Source organism: Lactuca virosa, chromosome 3, assembly GCF_052849685.1.
Source record: "Lactuca virosa cultivar CGN04683 chromosome 3, Lactuca_virosa_CGN04683_v6, whole genome shotgun sequence".
NCBI lineage: Eukaryota > Viridiplantae > Streptophyta > Magnoliopsida > Asterales > Asteraceae > Lactuca > Lactuca virosa.
In genome coordinates, this window is record NC_136428.1 from 397,708,574 (window position 1) to 397,718,826 (window position 10,253).

The window sequence follows — 10,253 nt, forward strand, 5'->3', positions numbered from 1 at the left end:
GGGGGGGAATACAAGTTAAAACACCAAAACATATTTGAAACTTAACTTGACAGCTTACAACAGAAAAGTTATGACCTGTTCCCGAACTGTTTTACCCAACTTAAACTTAATATTTTACAAAAATGTTTAATATGCATATAGTTCAGGTTTATACCTTTAAAATTACTACTTGCACATCTCCATAAAACGTTTCTACAATTTATGGTGATTTTTACAAAACTGCCTACCACTACAGCATCAAAGTCGGACCAGGTTGTGAAGATGAACATTTTCACCCTGGGTTGAGACCACCAAAAATTATAGAAAAATTTATGGATATAGTAGACTATTTTTCCAAATATTCAGAGTTTACGGATTCAGTTATCGACTTAGGATGATTTTTCTATAAATATTCTAAAACAGTGACAGTTAAGGGTAAAACTGTCAAATACATGTTTAAGAGTTATCCACATCTTGTAACATGCTGAGCAAGGTGTGTATGATTTACACGTAGTATTTTAAATGTCATTTTATGGAAATACAAAGACATGCATAACCAGGTTTCATTCAAACACACAACACTTTTGATAAACTATTATAGGTATAGTTTGAGCACTTCACTTGACAAAGAAAACAATAACTCAATTGACTTACAAAACAAGTATTTCATTACACTCTACGTGAACTTGTTAATAAATAAATTTGTGAGACATTCTCCTTCGGGCTACTCTTAAGTACCACAGTAAAGTCATGTGGTTATAATCTGAATCTCTTGGAGGGAGAGCGTGATAGTTGTGTATAGATCTATATTGGGTCTGACAAACCCGCACCCTAAGCTGCTTGCAACAGCTAGACCGCCAGGTCTGGGGTGACAAGTGTCATAACATTCCGACGCCTGAAGAACGTCGAGTACGAGGTCTTCGAGTTTAGTATGGTTATAACATCTCACATGAGAAATTAACAAAACACATAGTTCACGAGGATTTAAGGAGTTTTATTTAAATATAAAACCACACACACACAAGTATGGCGATTTACTTACATTCACTAAATCTTGGTTCAGTTAAGACAATAACAAACCTTTAGAAAATATTGGATTTTCTGAAAACAAACTTGTAACAAACAAAAAGGAACATCATTCATAAATTGCTTATGAACTCACCAGCTTTATGTTGATACTCTTTCAAAACAACTTGTATTCTCAGGTAATCAGTAAAACAGGTAATCACAAGATTTCTGAAGTCAAGACGCTAAGGCGTAGATTCTTTTGCTATATTTTGACATCATATGTAATTTATTTGGAAACATATACTTTTGAAACGATGTAACCTTTTAAATTATATTTATGATGGTTGTGTTTAGTTTCTTCGCTATGGTTATGATACTGAGCATGACGTCCTCCGCCCCCGAACGTTTCCGCCGTTCTGGTTTGGGGGTGTGACAGATTGGTATCAGAGCTTTGTTTATTGTGAACTAAGTATATCGAACCACGTAAGATATACAAACTATAAATACAACGGGACAAAAATTCTCTGACATAGCTTTTCAAAAATACTTAAAAATATAAATTAATATTTTTATAAAAGTATTCGTACAATCGCACTCATTAATTCGGTATCATAACGACAATAACGTAAAAGTATTAAGACAAGTTGGACACCATGATTTAGCTTCGGGGTATGTAGTCAGATCTTGGATGAAAATAGCCTGATCAACTATATTTAGCCAAGGTAGGACCAATGTACGCCGAAGAAGGATCATGATGAGCAACAAGTCTTCAACTTACCAAAAACTTCGAGAATCAACACATAAAAATACTATAGGAGTAATTTAACATAAAAAAAAACCGTAATAACCACATTATAAATTTCGATAACATCTTGTTCCCAAAATTTCTCGCGACATCCTTCTTATCCCTATTCTCGTACAGGCACAATGGCAGGATTTCACTTACCGGGTGATCCCTACTTTCCTAACCAAGGGAATGCCGGTTGGATTGTGGAAGACCCAGAGGAAGATTCCGAAGAGGAACCCATGGAGGATGAGGAACCCATGGAAGAGGAAGAATCCGTAGACGGTGAAGAGGAAGAAGACTCAGATGGAACCGACTCCGAACCCGAAGTTTACAATTCACACCCTGCCCCTATCCCTCCACAACGCTTCCAGGGCCCGACGCCCCAATGGGCCGAAACTATACATCGATGGAGCCGAGAGCAAGGTCAACGATCTCCCTATGGCATGGAACGAAGTTTCTACGATCTCAGCAGAGGAGGGTCAGCCGACCGAGCCCTCCCTGTCATAGTTCACCGTGTCACACGCCACGAAGAGCAAACAAGAGTTAACACCCGACATGTCATGGAGGTTGGTGCCACCAGCTAAGTCAACTCCATTCGCATTCGCCGGTTGGACGACGACCACGATCGGACTCGAGACCGCACCGAGCTTCTTCGACGGGAAATGGCTGCAACCCGAGCTGAAGTGCAAGAACTCCGAGAACATCGAGCCACTCTAGAAGGACGTCTGGCAGAAGCAGAGCGCCAAGCGGCGGAATCCAGAGCGGAAATGAGGAACTTTGTGTCTACACTTCGTGATCCTCAGAGCTTCAACCGCCGCAAGTAGTGTTTGCACAGCTCGCTTCAGTCTAATCTAGTTTTTCGGATAAATATTACTATCGTTTTCTAGTATTTCATGTCCGATCTCGCGATTTAAGTGTTTACAATTCTGGGATCTATTAGGAGGTCAAAATTTTCCCATACATTGATGTAGCATAGACCCCTTATAGGGTTAAATTTTCCCCAATATTATATACTAAGTTATATCAATGAAATTGACACGCTATTTGCTTTATTACATCAAGTTCATAACATGGATTGTTTTCAGATTAAATTTACTGGTGTCCGATTTATGATTGTTTGATGTATAAATCAAAGTTATATATGATTAAGATTATGTCGACCTAGAAATGGTGGTTCCGCCTTGGATTCTGTTCCTTATTTGGTTGTGGGCCCAGGACAGACCCATTAGATTCAAAAGTTTATTTAATCTTAATTATATATAAATATTATACCTCAAACAATCGATGGATGGGCCCGGTATGGATTCTATTACAGATATTTCATGTGAATCAAAACTATCAGCATTCATAAAGTCTATATTTCATTATCCATAGACCTCTAGTATGAATGGATTCATACAAAAATCTTTACGAGTCGGAATCATGATACATATAAAGAACTAATAATGTTTAGTTTTAACTCTCGACTTGTAAGCGCTATCAAAGACTTATTGTCTTTTCATTCTTGATATAGCAGAAAATGCCACCTCATAGAAATCCTAGATGTGGCGGCGCCACATGAGCTGCACCACCGCCACCACCACCACCACCCCCTCAGTTCGATCCAACAATGTTCAAGGCTGCCGTGACGGCCGCAGTGGCAGCCACGATAGCCCAAATCAACCCCTGTAATTCCGGAGGTGGGGGTAGTGGTGCCTCAAATTCTAACAACGGGGACGGCCAGGGACGCTCGAGAGAGTGTACCTACAAAGACTTTACTAACGGCAAGTCCAAAACCTTCAACGGAAGCGGAGGTGTCATAGCGTTGCTACAATGGTTCGAGAAAACCGAGACCATTTTCGAAATATGCGCATGCCCTGAAGCAAGCAAGGTCAAATTTGCTTCATGCACATTCTCCGAAAGAGCCCTCACCTGGTGGAAGGGCCACGTCAAGGCACTAACACTCCCGGTGGCTAATTCGATAACATGGGAAGACCTAAAAACCATGTTAATGAAGGAGTACTGCCCCAGGGGTGAGATACAGAAGCTGGAAGAAGAACTTTGGGGCCTCAAAATGACGGGCTCTGACATCCTGTCGTACACCTCAAGGTTCAGCGATCTAGCCATGCTGTGTCTAGAGATGGTTCCTACTGAAAGCAAGAAGCTGGAAAGGTACATATGGGGACTATCTTCCCAAGTTCAAGGAAACATATTGTCCTCAAAGCCAATTACCTTTGACAGTGCCAAGGAATTGGCACATCAACTCATCGACCATAAAGCCAGCCATGGCACTGTGACGACCACCTCCGAGCAAGCAAAAGGGGGAAACAACAAAAGGAAGTTCTGGGATAAGAAGAAGGGCCAACCTGCTCAAGACCCTTCCAAGAAACAACAAGTGGTTGTTGTGCACGCTGCCACAACCACTACCAACCCAACTCCAATAAGGCAATACGTTGGGAACCTACCCAAGTGCAACAAGTGCATCTATCACCACAACGGTGCATGACGTGAAATGCATTCCACCAACTGTAACAAAAAGGGGCACACCGCCCGGTTTTGTAGAACTCCGGCCCAACCGAACGCACAAGCTGTCAACGCCGGAGCCAGCCGAACCTGCTATGGATGTGGAGAAGCAGGACACTTCAAGCGTAACTTCCCAAAGGCAAGAAACCCCAACCCCAACGAAGTGGGCAGAGTCCTGGCGATAGGTCATGAGGAAGTCGTCGCACATCCAACCGTGGTTACCGGTACGTTTCTCCTCAACAATACATACACATGCATTCTTTTCGATAGTGGCGTGGAGAAAAGCTTCGTGGGCCATCAACTTAAACGCTTGCTTAAACAAAAACCACAAACACTAAAAGACACATTCACCATAGAAATGGCTAACGGAAAAACCGAGAACACTAACGACATTTACACCGGATGTACCGTCACCTTAAACAATCACTCTTTCCAAATCGACCTTATGCCGGTCACCATAAAACGTTTTGATGTTATCATTGGCATGGATTGGTTATGCCCTCACCATGCTGAAATCCTATGTCACGAAAAGGCCGTTCACATTAATCTGCCGAGTGGCGAAACTCTCGTCGTCTATGGCGACAAACCTAGTTCAAACTTTCAGATCATCTCTTGTGTCAAGGCTCTAAAGTATCTCCGCAAGGAGTACCACACCTTCCTAGCCCACGTCGTAGACAAGGAATAAGGAGGGAAAGACATTAAGGACATTCCGGAGGTCTGTAATTTCCTCGATGTATTCCCGGAAGACCTTCCAGGAGTGCCCCCTCCTCGACAAGTCGAATTCCGAATCGACTTAATTCCTGGAGCTACCCCCGTAGCCAAATCGCCATACCGTCTAGCCCCAGCCGAAATGCAGGAGTTATCCAGTCAATTAAACGAACTGCTGAGCAAAGGTTTCATTAGGCCAAGCTTCTCGCCTTGGGGAGCACCGGTGTTGTTCGTCAAGAAAAAGGATGGATCGTTCCGTATGTGAATTGACTACCGTGAATTAAACAAACTCAACATTAAAAATCGATACCCTTTGCCTCGAATTGATGATCTATTCGACCAGCTACAAGGAGCAAGTTTCTTCTCGAAGATTGACCTTAGATCTGGGTACCATCAACTACGAGTTCAAGAGGAGGATATTCCCAAGACAGCTTTCAGAACGCGCTATGGTCACTACGAGTTTGTAGTGATGCCTTTCGGCTTAACTAATGCACCCGCATCGTTTATGGACCTGATGAATCGGGTGTGTCGACCTTACTTAGACAAGTTCGTGATTTTTTTCATCGATGACATACTAGTCTACTCCCGAAGTAAGGAAGAACACAGCCAACATTTACGTCGAGTCCTGGAGACGCTGAGGGCGGAGAAATTGTACCCAAAGTTCTCAAAGTGTGAGTTCTGGATTCGAGAGGTGAATTTCCTCAGACATGTAGTCAGCAAGGAAGGAATCCATGTGGACCTTTCAAAGATCAAGGCGATTGAAAGTTGGGCAGCACCAAGAACACCCACGGAGATCCGACAAATTTTAGGACTCGCCGGTTACTATCGAAGGTTCATTCAAAACTTCTCTAAAATCGCAAAACCTCTCACCACCTTGACTCAAAAAGGAGTGACTTTCGTCTGGGGGGATAAGCAAGAGGCTGCGTTCCAAATACTGAAATAAACTCTGTGCAGTGCTCCGGTCTTGTCCTTACCAGATGGAACCGAAGACTTTGTGGTTTATTGCGATGCGTCAAACCAAGGTCTAGGATGTGTGTTAATGCAACGAGGAAAGGTCATTGTCTACGCCTCAAGAAAACTGAAGACACACGAGGTAAACTACACGATGCACGATCTCGAATTAGGAGCAGTAGTTTTCGCCCTAAAAATCTGGAGACATTACCTCTACGACACTAAGTGCACCATCTTCATCGACCATAAAAGCCTTCAGCATATTCTCAATCAAAAAGAACTCAATATGAGACAAAGACGATGGGTGGAATTATTAAACGATTACGAATGTGAGATTCGTTATCACCCCGGAAAAGCCAACGTGGTTGCATACGCCTTGAGCAGAAATGAATACTCGGGCCGCCGAGTAAAAGCGTTAGCCATGACCATCTATTCACACCTGTCCGCACAAATCAAAGAGGCACAGGAAGAAGCCTTGAATCCAGAGAACGTGACAGGTGAAACATTGAGAGGAATGGACAAAAATCTTGAAGTCAGGGATGACGGCGTTTGTTGTTTCATGAAACGGATCTGGACACCAAAATTTGGTGGATTCAGGGACGTTGTCATGAACGAAGCTAATAAAACTCGCTAATTCGTGCATCCCGGTTCAAACAAAATGTACTTAGACTTCAAGAAGCTGTATTGGTGCATCCCGGTTCACGGGGTACCGATATCCATTATCTCTGATAGGGATAGTCGGTTCACGTCACGGTTCTGGCAGTCACTGCAGAAAGCTATGGGGACTAGACTGGACAAGAGTACAGCCTACCACCCACAGACAGACTGACTGAGTGAAAGAACCATTCAGATGCTAGAGGACATGCTAAGAGCTTGTGTGATAGACTTTGGTAAAGCTTGGGATACTCATTTGCCTCTTATCGAATTCTCATACAATAATAGCTATCATACTAGCATCAAAGTTGCTCCGTTCGAAGCCCTCTATGGTCGAAAGTGCAGATCACCCCTGTGCTGGGCTGAGGTGTGCGATACGTAACTAGCAAGAGGACAAGTCCCTAACAGCGCACTCACTGGTCCGGAGATCATAAGGGAAACAACCGAAAAGATCGTCCAAATTCGAGAACGAATGAAGGCTTCACAAGACCGACAAAAGAGCTACGCGGATAAGAGACGAAAACCTTTGGAGTTCCAAGTTGGGGATCGAGTACTTCTAAAAGTATCACCTTGGAAGGGATTAATACGTTTCGGAAAACGTGGGAAACTAAATCCAAGGTATATCGGACCATTCGAAATCCTCACGAGGATTGGTCTGGTGGCATACAAGCTACGATTACCACAGGAACTCAATCACGTTCATCCTACCTTTCATGTGTCAAACCTAAAGAAATGTTTGTTTGATGAGACCCTCATCATTCCTTTGGAAGAAATTGAGATCAACGAGAACCTCCACTTTGTAGAGGAACCTGTTGAAATCATGCACCGAGAGGTCAAATCGACGAAACAAAGCCGCATTCCCATCATAAAGGTCCGGTGGAACGCCAAGCGAGGACCCGAATTTACTTGGGAGCGTGAGGACCAAATGAAACAAAAGTACCCACATCTATTCCTCAACCCTTGATGTCCCACTCGAAATGCAAATTTCGGGACGAAATTCCTTCTAACGGGGGAATAATGTGACAACCGACAAATTAAAGTCAAAGTCAACAAGTCAAAGTCAAAGTCAAAAAGTCAAAGTCAAAGTCAACAAGTCAAACCGGTCAAACTTAATTAGTACTTGTATGTTAAAAGTTATTCTATGTATAAAAATGTGCATTTGTATGTCAAGAATTCAAATTGTCTCGAAGAATCTATTTGTTTAGCAATGTAAGAACCCTAAAAAGGGAGTTAAACGCATCAAAACACGACTAAGTACCCTTTCGGGGACTTAAAACAATCATAAACGAAGTATAACGAGGTTCACGAACCTTGCATTACGAGGTAATACAATAATAATGGCTAAATTTAAATCTCTCCCAAATCTCTCTCAAAATCTCTCTCAACTTTTTATAGTCAACTTGATCATCCCGACCCTTAACTTGGACAAAAATCACGCAAAACGGGAAGTTAAATGGAAAAACAGCTAATTAGGGCCGAAGCCTCTTAGGAACCGAACCTCTTAAGAAGCGAAGTTAAGAGGACCGAACCCTCCCCCAAGACCGAACTGCTGGACCGAAACCGAAACCTGAAGGACCGAACCCATGCGAACCGAAATGAACCGAGCTTCGCCTTCGCTTCCCTTCTTCCTTTGCCTTCGCTCCATTTCGCCCCTCACACCTTCGGTCCATTTCCCTACCTTCGGTCCCTCCTTCTCCCACTCTCGGTTCTCGCCTCCTAAGAGCCGAACCTCGTAGGTTCGCTCCATAATGTCCGGTTTTTGACTACTTTCGCCTCCTATGCCCGTTTTTGACGTTTTTGACGGGATTTGTTCACCAAATTCATATTTTTACCATTTTAAACCCCCAAAACTCATATTTTATTCATTTCTCAAGGATTTATTAATTAAAAATCATTATCTTATATTAAGAAGAGTATTTTACCCCACAAGTGGGTCAAGTGTGCCCACTTGCCTCCATGTGTCACTTCCTCATTAGCCCAACCCTATCCACATCACACAAACTAAGGCAAACATCCTTTCATCTTTGCAACTTGCTCCAACAACCTTCTATATAAAGAAATCCCTGGAGGATTTCTTGATTTACTTTGATCATTTCCAAACTTATACACTTCTCAATCCATCAAGAGAGCCTCTTTTTCTCTCTACTTCCCACCATTTTGTGAAGGTGTTCTTGAGCTATTACTTCACTATTTGGTAAGTATTTCATCTAGACTCAAGTGTTATTCCATGTTTTCATAACACTCCTGGATCATCTACACACATTTTAACACCAAAAATCGTTCTTAGGATCATCCAAGCCTTCACGTGTTCATCAATTGTTTTGACTTGATACTCCTCGTCTTCAACCTTCCACTCTTCAAGAAATCACTCATGGTGAGTTCATACCCCTAAATTTTTTCCATGTTCTTTAGTTTTCAGGGGGGGAATACTAGTTAAAACACCAAAACATATTTGAAACTTAACTTGACAGCTTACAACAGAAAAGTTGTGACCTGTTCACGAACTGTTTTACCCAAATTAAACTTAATATTTTTGAAAACTGTTTAATATGCATATAGTTCAGGTTTATACCTTTAAAATTACTACTTGCACATCTCCATACGATTTTTCTACAATTTATGGTGATTTTTACAAAAATGCCTATCACTGCAATATCAAAGTCGAACCAGGTTGTGAAGATGAACATTTTCACCCTGGTTTGAGACTACCAAAAATTATAGAAAAATTTATGGATATAGTAGACTCTTTTTCCAAATACTCAGAGTTTACGGATTCAGTTATCGACTTACGATGATTTTTCTATAAATATTCTAAAATAGTGACAGTTAAGGGTAAAACTGTCAAATACATGTCTAAGAGTTATTCACATCTTGTAACATGTTGAGCAACGTGTGTACGATTTACACGTAGTATTTTAAATGTCATTTTATGGAAATACAAAGACATGCATAACCACGTTTCATTCAAACACATAACACTTTTGATAAACTATAATAGGTATAGTTTGAGCACTTCACTTGACAAAAAAAAACAATAACTCAATCGACTTTCAAAACAAGTATTTCATTACACTCTACGTGAACTTGTTAATAAATAAATTTGTGAGACATTCTCCTTCGGGCTAATCTTAAGTACCACAGTAAAGTCCTGTAGTTATAATCAGAATCTCTTGGAGGGAGAGCGTGATAGTTGTGTATAGATCTATATTGGGTCTGACAAACCCGCACCCTAAGCTGCTTGCAAAAGCTAGACCGCCAGGTCTGGGGTGACAAGTGTCATAACATTCCGACGCCTGAAGAACGTCGAGTACGAGGTCTTCGAGTTTAGTATGGTTATAACATCTCACATGAGAAATTAACAAAACACATAGTTCACGAGGATTTAAGGAGTTTTATTTAAATATAAAACCACACACACACAAGTATGGCGATTTACTTACATACACTAAATCTTGGTTCAGTTAAGACTATAACAAACATTTAGAAAATATTGGATTTTCTGGAAACAAACTTGTAACAAAGAAAAAGGAACATCATTCATTTTTCATTCATAAATTGCTTATGAACTCACCAGCTTTATGTTGATACTCTTTCAAAACAACTTGTATTCTCAGGTAATTAGTAAAACAGGTAATCACAAGATTTCTGAAGTTAAGACGCTAAG